Below are 24,497 nucleotides of genomic sequence, written 5' to 3'. Positions count from 1 at the left end.
TTGGAAAACTCCCAACGTCCCAACAATCAGAGATTGGCAAACCAAGTTAATTGAGTATATTGACTTAGTAATAATGACACAGAAGATCAGGCAACAGAAAAACACCAAATTTATTAACGACTGGAATAAATTCCTCTCATACATGGAAACGATTATAGGAAACATTAAAATCACAGTAGGTATAATATAAAAACTGCGAGGTAGAAACAATGGTTAACAAAAAACACTGCTGACTATATATCAATGAATTACAGCTCACGTTGCGGTGGTGGGAAGTCGAATAATGTAACAGAATTGTATATTAAAATTTGATTTTGGTTTTATGTAATTTTCCTTTGCTTGTTGACTCCGTTTTAGTGAATGATGTATATGTGTTTTAAGTTGTTGTTATAAAAATAAAGGTTTATTAAAAAAAAAAAGAATAAACTAATCCTCCCTTTACTCTGCACTCCTATCCCAGTGCCTAAGCAAGCACTGATTGACATCTCTGATTGCACTACTGTATTGCAGTTTCTATCTTTACAGATAAGCAAATATATTATTTCTTATTTGCTTAACGGAAAAGCCCGGAAGTGTTTTCTACCACTCTTCTAGTTGCTAAACAGTTTTGGTTCTCCAGATAGTCTCATGGAGTGATAGTATTTTATGGAGCCATGTGTTTGTAGGAGAGCAATGTTTATCTCAAAATGGGGCTTGGAGGAACACCACAAACCTTTTATACAGGCTAAGCTCTAGCTGCACCTTCTTCTAAAATAAGACAGAATTGAAAGAGGATTTTCATTTTGCAGCCTCTCTGGGGACAATCTGTTTTCATCTTAGTGAAATATTTCTCAGGCCCCATGCAACCTGACCTGTTTCACTCAAAAAGGGAAGTTGTTCGGCTGGAAGATGTTTCTGTCATGTTTCTTTCTACTCGTCACCTATGTTGCCAGTTGAAAATGCTTTCCTCAGCCACAGCTCCATCTGCCATAGATTGGACATGGAATAAGAACTGTCTTCTGGACAGCTTCAAGGAGTATATCAGACTAATATCCAGTTTCTGCATGAGAATGGCAGGAATATTATTTCTAGCAATCTACCAAGTGAAAAAGTAAACTATTTTTTTGTTTACAACCTTAAGTTTTAATAGCTAGAGGCTGCAATCCTGTACTCTTCTACCTGGGAATAAGCCCTATTGAAATGAAGTATTTACTACAAAATAGGAAGCATTTAAAATTTATTTCAAAAATAGTAATGACAGCTTGAAATCTGTAGCAGCAGTTGAATAACTTCAGTAGGAGTTTTAAATCTGATGGAAAACCTAGGATAGAACAAATAACATTAAAGCTAAGACATGTTATAATATGGCAGTGAATAATGGATGAGAAATAGAAGTAAGGAGTAGATGGGAAGACAGCTGTATAGAAAAAAGTTATTTTTATGTTAAATGTATTGTGAGCACTATTCAATGTATGGGTTGTTGTTCTTTATTTTTCTTAGTTGTTAGGAGGTGATGGATATTTGTTTATCTTCATATTTCCTTTTTGTATGTGGTGTATTAAAATGAAATCAATTTATTCATATATATATATATATATATATATATATATATATGCAGGTTTTGGTGTCTTCGGGTGTCTTCCCGTGTAAGAGTCGGGGTGTCTGTGCGACGTTTCGACGAGGTCTCACTCGTCATCTTCAGGCTGGTGCTTTCGGCTTCTTGTTACTGGAACAGAGCAGAGTCTGGTGTTTGAGTTCCTATAAATACTGTTGAGGGGTGTGGTGTATAGCCTCCAACGTTCTGGGCAGAGAGGAAGTTCCTAGATTAGTGTGCCTTTTCTTCTTTTGTTCCTTAATTACTTGAGGGATATCTTGGATATCGCCTGCCAGACATCTGGAAATTAGCCCTCCCCACAAAAACCGACACCAGAACCAGAGGCACACAGAACGCCGTCACCAATCAACCACACCAGACCCAAACCCAGACCCTCTCCACAGACATATTACAGACTCCATCCAGTAGCCAAACTATAGTGGCACCTCCGGATGCTGCACCCCCCTGCAATCCCTACACAGATCTGGCTGGCACAAGGCACAAAACCACAGCTCGCCCCTATACACGAAGCCAAGCCAGAGCACAACTAAATGCAGCACAGCCATCTTCTCAGAAAAACTCTTCACAAGCTCAAGAGGTCAAGACACGAAAGCTTTAGCAACTAATCTACACTTAATGACCCACCCAGTGGTATTCAGAATATCACTCATGAAATCACCCAAGATATCCCTCAAGTAATTAAGGAACAAAAGAAGAAAAGGCACACTAATCTAGGAACTTCCTCTCTGCCCAGAACGTTGGAGGCTATACACCACACCCCTCAACAGTATTTATAGGAACTCAAACACCAGACTCTGCTCTGTTCCAGTAACAAGAAGCCGAAAGCACCAGCCTGAAGATGACGAGTGAGACCTCGTCGAAACGTCGCACAGACACCCCGACTCTTACACGGGAAGACACCCGAAGACACCAAAACCTGCATTCCTGTACCCGTGAAAATCTACGAAGGCATATATATATATAGTTTTAATAGCCAGAGGCTGCAATCCTGTACTCTTCTACCTGGGAATAAGCCCTATTGAAATGAACTGGAGTTACATCTAAATGAAGGCTGGCAACATTAACCCTGCCAGTGTAAATCCCTTGCAGACAACCACAGCTCCTGGAGACAGTTAGTCAGATTGTGTATCTACATCAGTGACCAGAGAGGAAATGAACACTGGGAGGAGTGCAGAAAGAAGAAAGGCCATGGTACACCAGCATCAGCACAACCGGATGCTTTCATCTGTCCCAACTGCAACAAAATATGAAACCTTAGAACCATAGAACTGTAGAGTTGGAAAGGACACCGGGGGTCATCTAATCCAACCCCCTGCAATGCAGGAATCCTGCCCACAATCATCCCTGGGTGGGCATGAACCACCAACTTGGTTAACAGCCAGATGCACTGACCCATTGTGCCACTGGGGGCAATAGCTAGTAAATAAAAAAAGGAATCTATCAATACCTCTCCCGTATTGGTCTCTACAGCCACAGCTGGTGCTGTGATTCTCCAACACTTTGAAATTACTCCCCACACCCCAAAGACACTGTCTTCCATTGTCTCCTGTGATACAAATATGCCAACAATATCTAAACAGATATGTATAGGGTTGCCCTGTTAATTGACAGTATAATTTTGTTGTTTTGTTTGTTTAGCCTTGTGATACTTAATGATATTTCATAAGCACTCCTTAATGATTTCCACTGTAATTATACATTGTAGGATAGAATTTTTGAATCTCTCTTGATAAGTCTACATCCCCACTGTCCAGCCACTGTCAGAGGTTGAGAGACTTCCCAATATGCAATCTAGTCTTCATTCCTATATCCCACTTACCTGGGAGTAAACCCCATAAACTCATTTAAATTATAATAATTAAATTATTTATATACTGCTTTTCAGGCAGACCTCACAAAGCATGAAGGAACATTACAACAATAGGCATCTTTTTCTTTTTCTTACAATAAAAGAGCACTATAATTTAGCTCTGAGTAAGCATGTACAGGATTGTGCTGTTAAACCCCTTATTCACCAAGATGAACTAATTATCACTGCTATTTTAAAAAACAAACTTTCACATAAATAAGAGTTATTATGCTCCATAAATCTTTATTTTCCCAATATTAAGAAAGCAAAATACTTATAAGGCAGAAGTAAGGAAGTCTATTTCAAATTGATGAGAGAAGGAACATGTTAAAGGATGTTTTTGTTTAAATATATCTGAAGGTTGTTTTTTCCCAGTTACAAAGGCACAATACATTAACCAGCATTTCATCAACTGCTCATTTCATACATTACCACTGATTTTCATGTAACATATTCTCTTTATAGCTACCAGAGACCAAACTCATTAAAAGTATATCAATGAGGCCAAACTTAGATCCACAGAATGTTTAGGGTTATGCGTACCCCTGCATCCCCCAAGAAAAAAAAGCACTGGTTGCAAGTATCCTTATAGCACACTGTGTGGGCAAAGGGTTGATATAGGCACAGGAATGGCAGCAATTCCATTGGAAGATGGGAAACAACAGCCTTTTAAAATGGAAATGAAAGCAAGTTTTATATTTCTTTAAGGAGCAAAAGCAATATGTTGATGATGCCAACACTATGTATGGAGGTGGTGAGACTGGGAGCTAACTGAACTCTCTGGTTGTTCACACACAAACACACACCCCCCCCCCCAAGTAACCACAAAAGTGAAGTGGTTTTCCCACACACTGATATTCGATATATGGGTTTTCTTGCTTGGGAACTCATTTTGTTCAGTACTCTTCAACACGTTACCTTTATCATGCTGAGACCCGCATAAAAATGAAATGTCATACTTTGATACCCTTCTAGTCACTCGTACAGTTTATTTTTCGTGTCCCCCGGTAGCATTCACAAATTTAATAACTGCCCTTTATCCTTGAATCTATTCTCTTCCAGCTTTCTATTCAGCTCTTTTCTCTGACAGTTTTGCAGGAAATTCCTCATCTTGCATATTCTGTTGCAGAAAGAAAAGAAAGATGAAAAGAGAGAAGAGGATATTAGCTACCATTTAGAAAAAGGATGAGGAGCAATCAGACCATATGAATGGTCAAATAGAAAGGGGGAAATCACTGTGCTTCTGTTGCCACAGTTGTAGTCGAGTTAGCTATTTGCTGCCTGAATTAATTGAGTAGTTCAAACTGAAAAGTTTATTATGAGTCTTATTATCTGCGCTTCAAATTTTGTGGAAAAAATATAATTTACCCCTAATCAAAAAATAATAAGGTTATTTGCAAGAAGTTGAGGATAACACCAGAACAATTTTGCAGTTGATTAAAATATATGATGATGAATTCTTGCCTCTCTGTTTTGATGCCTGGGATTATAATTAAGAATGACTTGGCAGGTCTTCATATGATCTCTAAATGACAATGACATTATCATCAATGCAGGGCTTTATTATACGGCTGTTATTCTCAGAATTTTTATAAGGCTAAGAAAAATGAAGTCACATTTTCATTTAAAATGCCATTTGCCAAAGACGTTCACTAGAAATATATGTTTTTAATCAGCAGTAGGACACCATCCTATGTGCTGTAGAGTACCTGCCTTATTTTCTGTTTCAAAGAAAATATAAAGTGTTCTGTCAAGCTGTCAGGGGACTGTGCATTGGTACAGCACTCTTACAACCCTGATGGAGAGATATATAAAGACAGGAGGGCTCTGTTTGTGTGTGCATATCTACATGTTCTTAGCTGTTCAACATACGGATGTCACTGTCAGCTTTGACACTATCAATCAGTTGTTTATTACTGCACATACAGTTCTCAGTCCAGGGTTAAGCGCTAAAAGCTCTTTCCAGCTAACCTACCCTATCAGAGAGCAAAGCGCCGAAAGAGGGGTCTGTCCACTTGCCATTCCATACCTCAAATTGCTACTCATCAGTAAGTTCTGTCTTGGCACAATACCACTGGATCTGCTGAGCTCCAAGATAAAGGGACACTTTCCTTGCTTTCAGGGATGTCCAATGGCTTCTCATCGCTTGCGGAGATGGCTGAAAATCACTGGGTGTCATGTAAAAATTGAAGGTTTTCCCCCTGTCCATTTTGTTCAAAGCTTGAGATCATTGTTTTTGAATGTTCCAAGCCCTACCTATGCAGAAAGTTACTCAATTATGAAGACTTCTATGGTGCTCTGGTTTGCATTTCTTAACCTGAAATAAGATGACAGTGATGATTAAATTTATTGCCTGCCCTTCAGGAGCAGGTTGCAGGGCAGACTACAGCAATATAAAATTCAGAATAAAAACAGCAAAACAAATTACACTCACAGGAATAGGGTTGTCCTGAAAACACACATCTCAGGTGTCAAAGGCAAGAGTAAAGAGTTGTGTCTTCAGCATATGCCAAAAGCAATTGTAGTGAAGGTGCCAGACACATATTTATGGGGAGGGAATTCAGCAAGTTAGAGGCTGCCACAGATAATGTCCTCTTCTAAACCACCACCACACAAAAAAAAATTTCTGAGAGTGGCAAAACTACCAAGAGCGTTCCTTCTGCTGATCTTAACACCCAAGAGAGTCCATAGGGAAAGGGGTGGTCTCTCTTTCTCTCATTATATAGATAAATTACTAGGTTAGTATACTGGGGTGAATTATTGTCAGTCTGTTTGGAAAACATTGCCAGCGTCCATTGGATTAAATAATGCCTAGTATAGCACATTACCTGTCAATGATCAGCTGAACCTTTTAACAATATAAAAATTAACATCTATTTCCAAATATCAAGCAACTCCCTTCATGCTGTTCCTGCGCTTTCTGCATCCAAAGCAGGGAAACATCAAAGCTTAACATCGTGGAGAGGGGAACCATGGGAATGACTGCCAGTGGAATTAATTTTCTGCCATTTCCCATTCTTAGCATGTGTTCCTCGGATGCCGAAACATAATGTCATTTTATGTAGTTGTACAAATCCCAAGACTGGATGCATTTCGTGTTACTTTTACCAATTATGACAATTTCACATTTTCATCAGAAAATGGATTTCATGCTGATTTGAGTGATCTTATGAGGTTGTTTGGGGGGATCACTGTGTGAATTTGAAATGGCTTGTGTTTAACCTTTGCTTCTGCAAACACTGTGGAGAGACTGGAAGAGGCTGCAGAGACTTTTTTAAAGAAGAAGAAGAAGAAGAAGAAGAAGAAGAAGAAGAGTATTAATATAACTCACACATAACCATGCAGAACAAGAATACTTTTGTGAAGGAGATGCAATCTCACAAATCCCACAAACTTTTCAGTCTTCAGTCTCTCCAGCTCTAAATCACTTAAGCTCTCCCACACTAATTGGCAGGTGTGAAGTGAGGCCTCAATATGCATGTACTGCTCCCTGTTTCACAAGAACTGTCTCATTCATTGTAGCAGATCAAGTCTGCACAGCTTTGAGCCAACAACCAGAGCACCCCAGAGCCATGTAGTCATGCATCCCAGCCTTTAGACCTGGGAGGGCAGAACAAACCCTTGTTGGTCGTGTTCAGTTTAACAGGACATAAGGAAGGGTGGGATGCGGGTGGCGCTGTGGGCTAAACCACAGAGACTAGGGCTCGCTGATCAGAAGGCGGTTCGAATCCCCACGATGGGGTGAGCTCCCGTTGTTTGGTCCCAGCTCCTGCCAACCTAGCAGTTTGAAAGCACAAAGTGAGATGAGCGCCAAAGTGCAAGTAGATAAATAGGTACTGCTCTAACGGGAAGGTCAACGGCATTTCCATGCACTGCTCTGGTTCGCCAGAAGTGGCTTAGTCATGCTGGCCACATGACCCGAAAGCCGTACACCGGCTCCCTCGGCCAGTAAAGTGAGATGAGCGCCGGAACCCCAGAGTGGTCCGCGACTGAACCTAACAGTCAGGGGTCCCTTTACCTTTAAGGAAGGGTACCTTAGCACATCTGTTAAATTCTACTGGAGGAAGCCCAAAGCTGACTTATCACATCACTAGTTTATCTAACCTGGAAATTGATCCCTGGACTGCTTGGATTCAAAGCATGTGTTCTATTGCCTGATAAGACTTCTCCCTAGGTGAATGCAAAGCAGATGGACCTAAGGCTCTCAGAATGCCTATTTTCAAAGCAATGTGTTGGTTCCAATTATGATTCTATCATTGTGTAAGATTAATAATGAAACAATCTCCTTGTGTTCCAGTGTCATTGCTTAAATACCTGAAACACAAGTCACCTTCTTTTCCAGAACTGAATGCATTTGTGTCTTCATCCCTCCACTAATTCCTTTAAACTGACAGTTATATTATGGATTTAGCCAAGACTGCATTTTTTTCTCAGATAAAAGAATATGCATTGTAAATTAAGGCTTTCTAGGCTGAGATAATCAAAACCCAGGGATGCAACAGTTGAGTAACTGAAAAATCAATTTGGAATTACATTACTTTTCAGGGAGGGGGTTTGTTAGTCTGTTTGTTTACTCTTCATTGGAGACATTCTTATCTAAATAAGAAGTCCTCTTGAGAATTGCAGTTTGGGACAGTTATTGGTTTAGTATAATTTACAATGTATGCGTTTGAGCTCTGTTAAACCAACAATATATCAAACTTATTAGAAACAACATAAAAGTCAAAAGTTTGATATAAAGATTCAATGGTTAAATCAGCAATGAATTGACAGAATACTTCAGATATTCATTTAATTGAGACTTTATTATATTGTTGAAGAAATTAAATGAAATTGTTTTGAGTCACTTTGCGAGAGACCCTCAGGCAGCATAAAATGATATTTTCATTGTTTTTTAGCGAATTTAATGATGCCATTTGCTAAGGAAGGTGGTTATTAATAGGAAATAGTTTCCGTATTAAGTTCCCACACTTTTGGCCAATCTTTAGGCCATCTCAGACATGTAAAACTAAGGATTCATGGGACACGTCATACTATAAGCAGAGGATTGTATATTTAAACAATAATAAAACAAAAAATAAAATTATTGTTTTTTGAAATGAAATAAAACCTACAGTAAGATGGAAAATAATGTTTGTTCTTCTATACTTCTATTTTATTTATACTTGAAAAAAATTATCCTACATTTTCTAATTGCAATGTCCACGGCAATGGAAAATTTGTCCCTCTTCCCTTGATGCCCTAAGCATATACTTAGTTTGCTTAATGGTCAATCCAGCCCTGGGTACAGTCATTAGAGTATTTGACTGGGACCTGGCAGACTAGGGTTCTAATCCCCACTCAGCCAAGAAACTCGTCATTGTCTCTCAGCCTAACATTCCTCTAGAGCAGGCATAGCCAAACTTGGCCCTCCAGCTGTTTTGGGACTATACCGTATTGTTCGCCCTATAGGACACACTTTTCCCCCTCCAAAAATGAAGGGGAAATGTGTGTGCGTCCTATGGGGGGAATGCAGGCTTTCGCTGAAGCCTGGAGAGCGAGAGGGGTCGGTACGCACCGACCCCTCTCGCTCTCCAGGCTTCAGGAGAGCCCCAGCGCCAGCCCCACAAGGTTGGGGGACAGAGGGAGGCGGAACGCCGCCATCCCACTGTCTCCCGAAGTGGTTTGGAGGCTGATGGTGGGGAGACCCCGCCGCCAGCCCCGCAAGCTCCGGGGACAGCTGGGGGGCGCAGCGCATCTTCCCACTGTCCCCGTACCTGATCTGAAGGCGGGCAGTGGGGAGAAGAGGGCTTCTCCCCGCTACCTGCCCCACAAGCTCCGGGGACAGCTGGGAGGCGCAGCGCGTCTTCCCGCTGTCCCTGGACCTGATCTGAAGGCGGGCGGTGGAGAGAAGAGCGCTTCTCCCCGCTGCCAGCCCCGCAAGCTCCAGGGACAGCTGGGAGGCACAGCGCGTCTTCCCGCTGTCCCCGGACCTGGTCTGAAGGCAGGCTGCGGGGAGAAGAGCGCTTCTGCCCGCCCCACAAGCGCCTGGGGGGGAAATAATTTCTTTATTTCCCCCCAAAAAACCTTGGTGCGTCCTATGGGGCGGTGCGTCCTATGGGGCGGAAAATACGGTAATTACTATCATCCCTGACCACTGGTCCTGTCAGCTAGGGATGATGGGCGTTGTAGTCCCAAAACAGTTGGAGGGCCAAGTTTGGCCATACCTGCTCTAAGGGTTATTGCAAGGATGAAATGGGAAGAACCATATGTGCCACTTTGAGCTCCTTGGAGGAATAGCACGATATGAATTTAGAAATAAATATATAAATTTAGAAAAGTCACTTAAAAATACTGTCGTGACTGGGTTTCAATAAAGTTTTTTTCTTTTCTTTTACTGTTTAATTTGAAAGAACAAATAGCAGAAGGTAATCACAGAGCCCAAGGAAAACCTTTGCGGCTTTCACCAAGCCTCCATAAATAGTTGTGAGGGATAAATCCAGTTCTGGCTCCCAGGGTTGTTGTCTATGGTGGGGGCAGACACTTGAGCAATATACTCGCAATGGCATGGTCAGCCCACCCATGAGGCAAGATGAGGCGACCGCTTCAGGTGGCAGGATGCACTGGGGCAGCAGATCCCAATGTAGATATTTATTCAGTACCAGCCCACCCATGAGGCAAGGTGAGGTGACTGCCTCAGGTGTCAGGATTCACCAGGGCAGCAGATTCCAGTGTCAATCTTCCCTCACCCATTGTTTCTGATGTAGACCTTTCCATTTCTTCCCTGGAATAGGAGCACATTTTGGGGGTCTGCCTCAATTTGGAGGTCTGCCAAAATGTCTTGGGCCCGCCCTGCTCAATGGGATCCCCTCCGTCTGTGAGTCTACCCCCACATTGCTATGGTTACTAGCTGCTTATGCTCTTCTGCCTCATCATTGCTGTTACCTGCTTGCTTTCCAGCAATGTGCCAGTGATTTAGCCATTGTTACAACCCTTCCTCAACACCACTGTTCTTGATGTCCAGTTCCTCTGGGCGAAGAAATAGGCAAATAAAATGGAGTGAATTGGGATTATGCTTTAATTTAAAGGCTGGAGTTCCAATGCCTTCGTAAAAGTAGTCAGCTTGCCTTACTTTCTGACGATAATCACATAATAAATTTCTTTCAGCCTTACAGTAGTTCTTTTAGAAAGGTTTCTGGTCACAGATTAGACTACTGGATAGTCTCTTAAAAGAATTACGCTTTTGCAATATAAAAGAATTTCTGCAGTATAGGTCAAGACAGAACATAATAAGTTCTTTTCCAGAAGCCATTAAAGGATAATGCAGATATTCTTAAATAGCATAATATGCTGACAGCAGGAATAAGATATAAATCCCTTTTGCATACATTATGCAAAAATGTACCACAATACGTGTAGGATGCAGCAATGAGCCTCTGATATAATGTGCTCACCACCAGTTATACAAAATAAGTACGTAATATCACAGAGCAGTGAACATAGGAATCAATGCATTTAAAATGATAATGGAAGATAGCTAAAATTTGATAAATAGGAAACATGCAAATGGTGAGATATATTTGCAGCCTAAGCTGTCCAAGGCTGTCCTATTCACTCTCTGGCAGCTGTACATTAACATTCTTCCACTTCTAATACATTGTTCAACCAAGTATCTGCTTGTCTGATGGGTTTTCTTTCTGTTCTAAAACATACCTTATGCTGCTCCTCTCCATCCCTTGGAGCAAACATCTGTTCCAGTCAAAGTACAGCATTTGTGCCCCAGCTACATCTCCCCACAGTCAGGGAGTTGCGAGATCACAAGGCCCAGCTCCACCAACCCACCATCCCCACATTCAACATGTGTCAAAAGACAATCCCTCATGTTGAAACATTCTATGTGTGTTTCTGATATGTGCTGAATGCCTACAGCAGGGGTCAGCAAACTTTTTCATCAGGGGGCCGGTCCACTGTCCCTCAGACCTTGTGGGGGGGCGGACTATATTTTGGGGGGCGGGAATGAAGAAAGAGCACCATCAACCCTGGTGGCTGTTTACCTGTGTCTTGCGGGCGGCAGGGGCTGGCTGTGGCGGTGGTGGCGGAGGGATGGTGAGCGGCACGCAAAAGGGCTCTGGAGAGGGGCTGCTTAAAATGGCGGCCTCTGCTGCTGCTGGCACCAACAAAGCCCAGCCCCCTTCCTCCTCTGGACAGGGTGGGGAGAAACCAGGAGGAGGGAGGGAGGAGGCACCACTGCTGCTACCACTTTGTGAGGGAGAGGGAGGGAGAGGGAAAGAATGCGTGCACTGGTGATCCACACAGCGATTCCCGGACCATCTGCAGGCCAGATCCAGAAGGCAATTGGGCCTGATCCGGCCCACGGCCCTTAGTTTGCTGACCCATGGCCCAGACTTTACTGATGGAGTCATCTGAGCCCATAGTGAGGCCATTGTAGTATTGACATATCTGATTTCTCTGCATTGAAGGAATCCATAGGACTTCTGTATGTTTTGGCAGCAAACCAGTGAAAACAGTCAGGTGGAAGTCGGGTTGCCAGATGTCCGGATTTTGCCAAACACACCCTCTTTTTCAGGCTTAAAATTTATGTCCAGGCGGAATTTTAAAATGTTGCAAAATGTCTGGGGTATTTTTGTTGTCTGCAGAGAGGGCTCTTGATGCACGACCCTCAGCATCCTCCTGGGACCTCCCCTGGCGCACGAGCACTCACCTGCCCATCACACCCCCAGGTGTGGCAGCCTGTGTGCATGCATGTGAGTGTGAGAGAGGTAGCGGAAGAGAGGGAAAAAGCAGGAGGGAGGGAGACTGAGAGACAGGACAGGTAGGCGCCTCTCAGCACTCGACTGCAGCATCACTGCCTGATCAAAGCCCCCCAGGACAAAATTGATAGCAGCCTCTCTCTCTCTCTCTCTCTCTCTCCCCGGCTCCCTCCCCTCCCACCCCCAGCATGCCTCCTCCACACACCCCATCTCCTACTCTCCTTTCCCATCCAACAATCCCTTCACGCTGCCGCACAACCACTCTTCTCCCCCCCCTTTTGGGGGGGTTCCTTCCAGAAAACGAGGCTATCTTTGACTCAGGGAGTCCCTCCTTTCCCCTTATTGATGTAATTCTCCCCCTCCCTCCTATACCCACATCTCGTTGCGCTCCCTGACATTTTTTCCCCCAACAGGTTTTTCTCCTGCTACAATTTCTGATTGCCGCTCCCTGCCCTCATTTGCTCTTCCTTTCCCTGCTGCTTCATTCCGTTGCCCCCACCCCAGCCTCTCACCATTTTTTGCCTCCTGCCTGGATGCCCCCTCCCTAGCTCTCCCATCTCCTCCTCCAGACCCTCTTCCTTTCCTTTCCTTTCCTTTCCTCTCTCCCCTTCTGCCAGGATCCCTCTTCCATTCTCTCCCCTGTCTTCACTTCCCTGACTCCCTTGTCCCTCCGAGGTCTTCATTCTCACCCCCTGCTCCACCGCCCACTGCGTCCTCCCCCCGTCTTCCAAATCCAGAGTTCTACTCCCTACACTACAGTGACTGTTCAGCCTCTGTGGAGTGAGTGAGAGAGTGGGAGCCTCTGTCCGTATCTTTAAACCTCTCTTTGCTCATGTTTTAGGGCCATAGCTCGGTGTCAGAGCATCTGCTCCAATGCAGAAGGCCCCCAATTTGATCCCTGGCATCTCCAGATGGAGCTGGGAGATAAAAGAGAGAGGGACTGGGAGAGGGGCTACCTGAAACCCTGGAGAGGTGCTGCCAGTCAGTGTAGACAATACTGACCTAGAAGTTGGCAAATGTGTCCTCTTTTTTGCTCTTCAAAGTATGGCAAATGTAGCTGGGAGGCAATTTCAAATGAAGAAATGGTGAGCCAGAAGGGGACATTTCTCCCTTATTATTTTTTAGATCTCAGGACAGTTCACAACATAACATCATGTCTTTGAAATCCTATATTTATTTATTTTATTACTATTATTTACATGTGGTAAGTCACTTTGGGCGCAGTTTTGTGGGAAAGTGAAATACAAATAAATAAATAAATTAAATGGGTGAATAGATGTTTCCTCTTGAAATTGCCCCACCCATGCACCCTGCTACTTTACAAACCTATGCTCTCAAACACAGTTTGATACCATAATGTTTCATTATTGTAGAAATAAATATGGCCCCTTTTTTGGCTTTGAATCAGAACCACCCTTTCTAACTTACTCAGTTTACTGACAGCTCTGGTAAATATGTACTCAGATTTAATTACCTTGATGTTCTCAGCATGCAAATATCGCTGGAAACAGGCCTAAATTTAGTAGGCTAGTCAGTTTGCATATGCTTATTTTATTTTTCTTAATGCTTATGTTCTTGTGCCTGTATATTTTGTTTTACTCTGTTAAGCCAAACTACTTAACAGTACTTACTTTGCATGGGTTTAATAGTTCACATCTACATAATTCAAGCTTTAAAATGCTGGGGGTCAAATTAGTATCACCAGCTTCATCAAATGTATACATAAGTCACTTTTCCACAGAGGCGCCAACTTGTGAGGGAAATTGGAGGGGGGGCTGATGATGTTGATTGTGTCACTTGGCAAGGGCTGCTTCCCCCAGCTTTCCCCTCTGGCACAGGAGGAGGAGGATAAGGATCCAGTCACTAAAGCTGTGCCATGCTCAGCCCTGATTGCTTTGAAATTTAAGGGGGCCTGCCCCCCCAAAAAAAAAATATTGGGGAGGCCCAAAAGGATTGGGCCACCAGGAGTTGGTGCCCCTGCTTTCCCAAGTTATGCTAAAGCAGCTCACAAGAATAGCATACAAATCATCAGTATTAAGATAAATACAACAAAAACGTATTCAAAAACAGATCAGTATATATCATAGAATCATATAATTGTAGAGTTGGAAGGGACCGCAAGGGCCATCTAGTCCAACCCCCTGCAATGCAGGAATATCAGCTAAAGCATCCATGACAGATGACCATCCAACCTCTGCTTTAAAACCTCCAGCGAAGGAGAGCCCAACACCTTCAGAGGGAGTTCTTCAGCTCTTACTGTCAGAAAGTTCTTCCTGATGTTTAATCAATGGGGTTCTATAGAGAAATTGTATATTCTCAGTGCTTGCAGTGGCAAAGAACAGGTATTGATCTCTTTAATACAGTGGTTTTCAAACTTTTTTTCTATTGGCCACACTTTCAGAATATAAATTTGCTCACACCACACCTAATTTTTTATCGATAAGAAATTAACTGGAAAACAAAAAGAAACTACATCTAGCAATGCTTGATTTATTGTTTGGGATAAAACAATGCAGCTGCATAAGAACATGGAACATTCCCTAAATATCATTATAAGCAAGTCTTCTCCAGCACTCTGTTCATACAGCAATTCTGGATCACAACTAGGATTGTCCTCAGTATCACTTAATGCTCTTGCTCGCATTTTGAAAAGCTATCTATCCATATTCTGCAAATAAAAAAAAATCTTTTTGATTCTTTAGTATACTACACTGAAATGTTTAAATGTTTCTTTGATTGTCCTTGAATCTTCCCACAGCACTTGCCATCCTTCCATACCAGTCTGATGACCCACACCCTTTGAGAACTATTGCTTTCACAGATATATTCCAAAATACAAGAGTTATGTTTGATTTGATTTCAAGCAAGCATACTACATTTCACAGCTTGGACTTTCTTTCTGTTTTAATAAGAATTTGGTTGCAGCCTAGTGACTTTTGGGCCTGGTGGGGCAGATGGCAAAGCAGTCTAGGCAGAGCAGTCTATAGTATGTGGAGCTAATGACAGATGGGGGTACTGAGAACCTGCAATCCTACACATATTCACATGAGAGAAATCCCCCCTGAACACAGTGGGACAGAATTATGAATAAAAGGCTCAGGTTTGTGTTAGTCATCATAGCTAAGTCATGTCTCATCAGTGTAACATATCCTCCAACATTTCTCTGATAAAAATAGGGATCTCCCATTCCATAGTGATAATTTTACTATTTATACCCCACACATCTTACTGGGTTGACCCAACCAGTCTGGGCAGCTTCCAACATATATAAAAACATAATTAAACATTAAAAATACTTCCCTATACAGGATTGCCTTCTGATGTCTTGGGGGTTGGATTACTCCATACCCTCCAACATTTCTCCAACAAAAAGAGGAACATCCTAAGGAAAAGTGGGACATTCCAGGATCAAATCAGAAATCGGGATGGCTTCCCTAAATCAGGGATGTCCCTGGAAAATAGGGACACTTGGAGGGTCTGGTATAATTAAACATTACATTGAGTGACAATACATCACTCCTACAGAGAAGCTATCAGCTATTACCTTAAGGAACAGCATTATTTTATCAGATGCAGCCCAATTCAATCCAACCAAAACACACTTACAAAAAAATAAATTCAGAAAAGGCAAAGTTGTCGGTTCCATCAGCAGCAAAGGCATCCCCAGTGCCCCCAAAGCCTGCACTGGGAATGCTAGGAGGAATGGGAGATTATTCCCATTCCCAGTGCTCTCAGCCCCACCGCATAGTATAGCTTCACTACATTGGGAACAGAGGAAGGAGGAGATTACTAATAATACTTTCCTGCCACAGGCCTGATACAGAGAACAGTCCATAGGGACAAAGTGGCTACTACTGCTTTCAGTGGTGTGTATCCTGATTCATGAGAGTCAGAAATCACAATGTCTGAAGTTGACTGGTTGTGGGCATGCATCACAGTTATGCAAATAACTGTGTCTTGATTGGTTAAGTCTAGGCCAGGAAAGAAGGTTGAATAGAGGTCTTTGGTTTTTGTCATATCCCTGAAGACTATTTTGCAATCAGACTTGTTTGATTTTCTTTTTCTGGAGAATTATAACAATGGAGCAAAGTGATGAGGTCTCTAAGCAGCAGAGAGTGTGAGAGATTATAGTGTGGCAGATGGGTAGAGTGTGTTCAGACTCGGGGATGTGTGTGCTGTCCCACTCACTTTGATGGTCAGCCTCTCCTGGTTTTAAGGCTCTAGAAACCTGCTGATGTTTATCACGGGAGGAGAGAGAGAACACACCAAGTTCAGTAACCTGGTTTGCAACCTCATCCCTCTCCTTCCATCAGAGGGGCAGAGTTCACATCCCAGCACTGAAGCAAAATTCATAAATCCTGCCACAGTTTATTGCCCCCTTTTCTTTCACCCCCAGCTGGCTCTCTGAGCAATTTCCCATCTTTATGCACCTTCACACATACCAATAAAGTTTCTTACGATGCAAGCCTCATGGCAATAAGCTAGCAGATATAAATTTACAGGCGTACTTGGTGGGCTCCATCTGTGCTTGCTGTGGAAACTGGGAGACATTGCCCACATCTAATTCAACCACTGGTGTCTTTAAAGGTGACCTTTGATCTTTATAAAGGGGTAAACAAGCTGCCTTTTACATTGACTCTTTGTTTGCTTTGACCCACTAGTAGCTGAAATGCATATCGTTATCTAAAATGGGGAAGAAATGGCTGCCAAAGGAAAAGGGGGATTTAGGGGTTAAATTTCCTAGGTTGGAAAATACAACCTTCTTTTACTCATGTCAGCAAATCTCTTTCTGTGCATCCTGAAAGGCATTCAATGTTTTGCATAAAGCCATTCTCAACACAACATGTTCATGTATAATTATGGGCAAGCATTTGTATGCCGTTACGTCTCCTTGTATCTTGCCATCTATATTTCGTTCACATCCAGGCTTGTCTGTAAATGATTCACATTCACTGCTATCACAATGCTCTGCCGCTACTCTACAAACGTCTCATCAATAGCTGATGAAACAACAAAAGACTCTTGTTAAATGGACTGTTACTAGCTTCGTTTTATATATATTGGGGGGGGGCATGCCACATGCAGAGAAGTTGGAGTGCTGTCATTGCAGTATTACATCAGACCATCAAACCTCCCTTCAGGATCAAGAAAACTTAGGTAATTCTCTATTACGTGCATATGACTTCATGGACCATATTTATTTCTCCTATTTTAACTCATGTGCTTCCCAAGATCCTTATACGTGTCAAAGTACATATGCAGTTCTTTTAATATCTGTCTCCCAGGCACCAGGTTTTGCCTTTCCTGAGAAAAGGAAGGAGATACAGACTGGAAGGTTTTTAAATCCCGAACCCCTGTGAAGGCATAAGACCTCTCTAATCTGTCATTGTACTCATGGACAAAACACTGCATATGCACTGGCAACAAAGCAAAAACAAAACCCAAACACCATTTATTTATAAATTGCGATGGCAAGCCTCGGATCATGTACTTTGGTAGGAATTCACCTGTTGGTCACGATGGGACAACTTTTGAGTATGTAATTTAGGGATCAAAAGTTGTAGATCTCCTGTGAGGTAGCCAAGATAAAATGGCCTCTTATCACCAAAGATCAAGCACATGTTAATCAGTAGCTATATTCCATAGTTTCTCATGGTGCGGTGAAATGAGCATGAACTGAATGCTGCATGTGAGCAACTGAAATGGTGGCTAGCACAGTTCTGACACAAACCATCACCTGAGGCAAAATGGGCAGCAAAAAAACAGCCCTGGCAGGACTGATCACACCAGCCAGCCATTAGGGGATGCAAGCACAGCTCTGTTTAGAAAGGAGCATCTTGTGTGTGTCGGTAGTTGTGGGTGGGGTGTTACCCAATAAAACATGATTTGGGAAGCATAAAATTTGGAGACTGCCAGCAGAAAAAAACAGGCACACAGATCTCCCTTACTGGATTTCACTAAACATACTCTCCTATCCCTTGGTCACTGACCAATCTTGCATAAAGGACAAACCAAACAACACATCCCCACCTCACTTCCCCTCAGAAAGGGAGTCGGGTTAATCTGTGCCAAACTATCAATGCCTCATGTGATGCCTTACTCTGTAGCATGTGATGATGTTCATAACAAAGGTTTAGCCGAAGTGCCTGACAAATGTCATCAAGTAAGCATTTGTTCTTCTAGCTTTGGGTTCATATCCCCTAGGTGCAAAAATAAAATAAAAATAAAGAAATCTGTTTAGCTTCAAAGTAGCCAAGACTTTCTGGTGTTGAAATCTGAACGTGGCTCATTGTCACTGTGGTTGCTGGACAAAAGTCAATGAAACCTGATAGGACCATTATATGCATCAATATCCATAGTGTTGCTCTGCGTCATGTGGATGGTTATAAACAAGCAGCTTTTTATTTAGTCTGTCAGCTGAATTAGGAACCCGTCTCTCTGAGTGCCCCACATCATGGCTGAGTTTCCTTGCTTTGGAGCCAGATGACTTGTCATGTTTGGATGCCTTATGAAGTGTCATTTCCATGGTATATTGTTTATTTGCTGCTATTGGCATCAATCTGCCAGAATGAAGGGGATTAAGAAGACTTTGATAGGTACTTGTAAAGTTGGATTTGTCTTATGAAAGAAGATACAGCATGAGGTGGCAGACAGCCAGGTGAAGAAAAAAAAGTGTCTGGTTTCCTTAAAAAATATGCTGTTGCTATTCTAAATCACTCTTGCTGACACCTAGTGCAATTCTCCTGTGACTTATGCAGCTCCCCCCCCCCCAAACCCTTATTCTTTTTTTGCTATTTTGGAAGTGAAGCTGTTTTATATTCTCTACTGCTGTGGTCCTTTCCAAAGCCCTTTTAAAAGTCTACTTGGACAATTCTCATTACTTGCAAGTTTTTGTAAAAATCCATTTCTCAATTATCATCTCTACAGCAGAATATGCTGCAACCACAGATGAAATTGTGTGTTCAGTTCTGGCAGCTGCATCTCAAGGAAGAGATTGTAAAGCTGGGGAAGGTGCAGAAAGGGGCAATTGAAGAGGGATGGAATGACTCCTCTATGGGAAGAGAGTGGTTCAAGGTGGTGTGAAGGAGCAGGAGGGGATAGTTTACAAAATAAGGACAAGTAAGGGGAAACATGGAAGAAGTTTTTACAATTATGCATGGGGTAGAGCAGAGGTCATCAAACTAAGGCCCGTGGTTCTGATAAGGCCACCGTGCTTGTTAATCCGGCCCACGAACCTTGCGGGCCCTGCCACCTGCTTGGTCAGTCCCCGCGCTAAACAGGCATGGTGCAGAGGCCTCGCCATGTGGAGATTGACTTCCGTGACGCGGAAGATTGGCTCCTGCAGCCAATCAGAAGCCGTGGGCACCTTTGGGCACTTCCCTTCCTTCCCGCTGAGGCGGCCGAGCAGGAAGGAAGCAGCAGCGGTATGGAGGCTGCCTCCACCGCCCAGGCCAGTGGCATGGGCTCTGTGCCCCGCCGAGAAAGAGGACGCCAACGCTGCCAAAGATGAGGCGGCGTCGGTGGCTGTGGTGTGAATGGCATAGGCAGTGTGGCCTTTTGTGAGGGGGGGAGCTTTCAGGAGGTGGTGGGTCCAGCCCACCACAAGGTCTGAGGGACAGTGGACCAGCCCCCCTCCTGAAAACGTTCGCTGATCCCTGGGGTAGATAAAGCAGATAGCAATATTTTTTCTCTGTCTGCCAGTCATCATACTAGAACCTGGGATCATTCCCAAAAACTGAATGGTGACAGATTCAGGACAGACAATGGAAAGATTTCTTTCCCCTCATACAGGATATACTTCAACTATGAAATTTACTATCACAATTTGTGAAGGTGACCATTAAGTTAAATGGCTTTAAAGGGGAATAAGACTAATTTGGGGAGGGCAGGGCATTCAACATCTTCTAGCCATGTTGGCTATATTTTAGAAGTGTTCATTGCGTCCAATGAGGCAAGTTGTGGTGATTCCAGCGTCTTCCTCCAAAGTCAAGGCACCACAATGTCAGTAAACCCCCCTCCCTGTCAGATCAGGGCCCCCACAGTGTTTTCATGTCACTCTCTTGGTGAAATACAGTGCCAACTTAGTGCTCATTTCTGGATTACTTGCTTCCAGAAAATTTTCGTTTGCAAATGATATAGAAATGAGTGCTAAACTTGTGCTGTGTTCCATTATAGCTCCACTATATTCCACTATCATTCTGAAAGCAGCTTTTACATCATGTGAAAGCTCAACTAGAATGCGGAACGTATCAATTAGGGGAAAGCTGTGAAAACTGGAAAGAGAAAAAATGTCATGTGATTGCAGCCTCAGTCTCTGACAGTAAGAGTTGTTCAACAATGGAACAGACTTCCTTGGAAGGTTGTGGACTCTCCACTGGAATTTTTTAAGCAGAGGTTGGGTGGTCATCTGTCATGAGTGCTTTAGTTGAGATTCCTGCAAGAATATGATTCTATGATCCTTTGCTCCATCTAACTGAGTCTAACCTACCCTGCCTGTAAGAGACTCCCCAGGGTTTCAGACAGGGAACATTCCCAGCCCTCCCTGGATATGCCAGGGATTGAAACAGGAACAGAGGAAGGTCTGTGGCTTAGTGGTAAGCCATCGGTTTTGCATAGAGAAGGCCTCAGATTCAGTTCCTGGCAGCTCCAAGTAGGACAAAATGTCCCCTGCCTGAAACCCTAGAGAGCCCATGGAAGTCTTGGTAAATGCTGAACTAGATGGAACCAAAGGTCTGACTGAGTACAAGGCAGTTCCTCTGATCCTATCCTATGTATGTTCCTGTGCTCTATCACTGAACGACAGCCCTTTCCCAAGCTTCTCAGAAGACGTTTCCTGAACTAAAGTGTCAACTGAAAGCAACAGAAGTCCATTTAGTCATGCATCCTCAGTCAACAACATCCTCTTTGGAACATTTATCTCGATTATGCCTTCATTTTTACCAGTTTTGTAGGTATCCAAGGAGTTGGTATGATGAGGAGGCATCACATCATTCTCTGACATGACACAGAATGATGGCTTGATATTTATAGTTGTTCTGTTGTTTTAATTATGTTCCATGCTGACCATCTTCTATGAAAGCAGCTCCACAAGGCTGAGCTTTGATAAGAGTGTTTACATGAATGTTTGATAAGCATCTGGCATCCCTTGGGGTTCTACATGATTATGTAATATAACAGACAGTCTCTGAACTCTGAAGCCTGCATTTGCCACCTGAAAACACAATGTGGCTAGGAAGAAATCAGTGTAAAGTTGTTGTTGTTTTTAAAGAACAATCTTTACATTGGATTCTATCAAGCCAAATTTTGTTTTCAGGTGGCTAAAGATGTAAATTTACATATCTAATAGAGAAATATTGCTCCTGATGCTTGAAGGTAAAAAACAAAACAAAAAACCCACCCTGTGACAACACCATCTGTTTGTGGACAATCTCTGGGAAAGGCAAATGGACCAAATCTTCTCATTTAATGCACACCCCTTGTCCAGTTCACTTGCTTTATTGTTCCCAATTCACTTGCTTTTTGTTAAAAGCCTACTGACATGTATCTGCTTGATGCGGTGTCCTGTACCTGAAATGGCATTTTATGAGCTCACGCATGGAAGAACACCCTGTCTGTTGATTTACCCTTCATGCAGCTGTTCTAGTGTGTAGAGCCAAATTCATCCAAGTAGTAAACCCATGGATTTCCATTTGAGAAAGTAGCTGCTCAGTAGTGGATTTATGTGGCGGCATTACAGCAGGAGTTCACCTGATTCTCTATAGCGGAAGGCACATGGAAGGCATCTGAAGCATTTGGCACTGGTCAATGTAAACAAGCTTTGTCATTGTTTTAAATGTGACATTCCAGCTTCTTTGAGATGTTGATCACACTGGTTAAGTAGAAATATAATTCAAAAGGCAAATGCAAGTAATAAACACTTCAATCAAAATAAATACAAAACGCCATGTTTATGTCTTGGTACTGTATAACATTACTAAGAGCTACTAAGAGGCATGCTGAACATGTCAAGCAGTTTTGTGGTCCTCAGAAGAAGGGTGGTATATAAATTTAATATTTTAAAAATACTGACTCTGATTATTGGTTGATCTTGCTCAAATAATCCTCAAGACAGTAATACACACAAGCCTAAAATTCCCACCGTTCAGCAGGCATTAGTCCCCTAATTTATGATAGATAGGGTCAGAATGTGCTTTCCTTTAGCTCTGCAGTTCCAGTGCAACGGACAGGTGCAGCTGAGGGTTCTTTAAGACAGGCAACATGGGAAGAAATCTCCCTGCGTCTGTCAGTCTCTGGATGATGGATGGGGCCAGGCTGGTCTCCCTCTTGCCATGATGCTCTTTCTGGGAGGCAACATCCTATAGTGAACTTTGGATAATGGCAGAGACAGTAGGGTGCTTCCCTTCAGCTCAGCAGTGCGAGGACAATTTGTACTCAGAATTCAGTGTTATTTCTGGCAGGGACGGAAGGGGAGAAGCAATCAACTTGAACATGTCTTCGTCTGGTCAATGGACAGGGCCAGGCTGGCCCCGGCAGAGCTTGTGTGAACCAATTCCGTTCTTCCAGTATGACTCAAGTCTGCTTGCATACAAGATGTTGCTAGTGACAGTTACCTAACCGGCTCTTGCAAATCATGTGGCGTGAAACTATGTAATATCAATATAATCTCATTTTTAAAAGAGAGAGAATGGTGCCAGCGCCAATTAGGGAAAGATACCAAGAGAACTTCCAAAAGACAAAAGGGAAAGAGAATGAAAAAGCAATTGAATGCTAATGAGCATTTAGAAATTCTACTTGGTGCTTGAGGTGCCATTGATTAGCCTTCTTAGCAAGTGGTCCTTTACTGTTCCCAGTTTGAAGCCAATTGGATTTTTCCTTTCAAAGAGAAACTCTCCAGGCTAAATTCTCATCTAAGTTACACCAGGGCATATCAGGAGAAGTGAGCACCATACTCTTTATGAAATTAATCCCTGCTCACACTGGAGTAACCAGGGTCAGTGATTCAGCATCTAAGCTTTGCAACAAGACATGGAGCTTGTAAGGATTTTAATTTTAATAAGGAATTATGAATAAATGTTGGGTTTTAAGGTTGACAGTTGAACAAAACTGATCTGTAAAGAGCTATCACTTTAAAGCTTTTTTTTTTTGATGACTGGAAATGTTTCAAATTGGCATCAAAATGTGGCATGCTAAAATTAACGACATAACCTTTTGATTTTGATTACTGCATATTTATTATTATTTAATCAAGTAGGAAAACATGTTATTTTCTATTCTCCAAGGCCAAAAGTTTAAGCTGTGTATTTTTTTCTTCTTCCCTCAGATGCTGGCACAAGCACATTAAATTTCAAAATGCCTGTGTTATTTTCTCCTTGAGACAAACACAAATATTTTAATTAATACAGTTTTCTCCATCTGTTGAGAAATGAACTGTGCATTGTAGGCTATGGGAGCCCATTGAAATGATTGACTCTTTCCTTCACCCCCCAAAATCCCTCAGAACATTGGGCAGGAGGGAATTACAAAACAACCATGCACCTGAACATTTGCACCACACTTAGAATTTGCAACCAATGAGCTAATTGGAGTTTCACTTGAGAGGGTTTCGAGCCTCAGCTCAATTGCCAGAACAAATTACGTTGCTGAAAATAATCTTGAAAGAAGTTGCTTTGAATATTTACATGTATTTATATAAACCCACGCAGCATTAAGGACTGGATTATTATATTTTAGGAGAAATGTTGCCTTTTGATAGGAGTGAATAGCCTCTTGGGGAGAGGGTAAGGAACCTTACCTGAGAAATTACTTATTTATATCCTGCTTTTCTTCCTCATGGAACCCAAGGAAGTCTACATGTAATTTACAGGCACTCACCCATCCCGACCTTGACTTCTTTAGCTTTGCCAATGTGGTGGCCGCATGTGCCTTCAGCTCATCCCATAGTTTTCAACTCTTGTGTATGTCTTTGCAGCACCGACAGGCTGCTCCTTTTGCTCAATCATGGTGCGTGTTTCAGGCATATTTGGGGTATGCGAAAATATCCCTGAAATGAAATGCATCCCTTTCCAAATATGTGCCGAGTTGGGCCCTCTCCCTCTTTACCAGGTGCTGGCAGCATCACCTGCAACTTCTTTTACTATTTTATTTATTTTTTGAATTTATATACCAACCTATACCTGGGGGTCTCAGGGCGGTTCACAGAATAAAATCAAGATATAAAACCAAAAAATAATACATAATAAAAATTATAAAAACAACCCAATAGCCCCACCCAAAAAAACTCCAACATTTTAAAAGGGCATAGGAT

This window comes from Podarcis vaucheri (assembly GCF_965113315.1).
Source record: "Podarcis vaucheri genome assembly, chromosome: 1".
Taxonomy (NCBI): Eukaryota; Metazoa; Chordata; class Lepidosauria; order Squamata; family Lacertidae; genus Podarcis; species Podarcis vaucheri.
Note: the sequence above shows the minus strand (reverse complement) of the source record.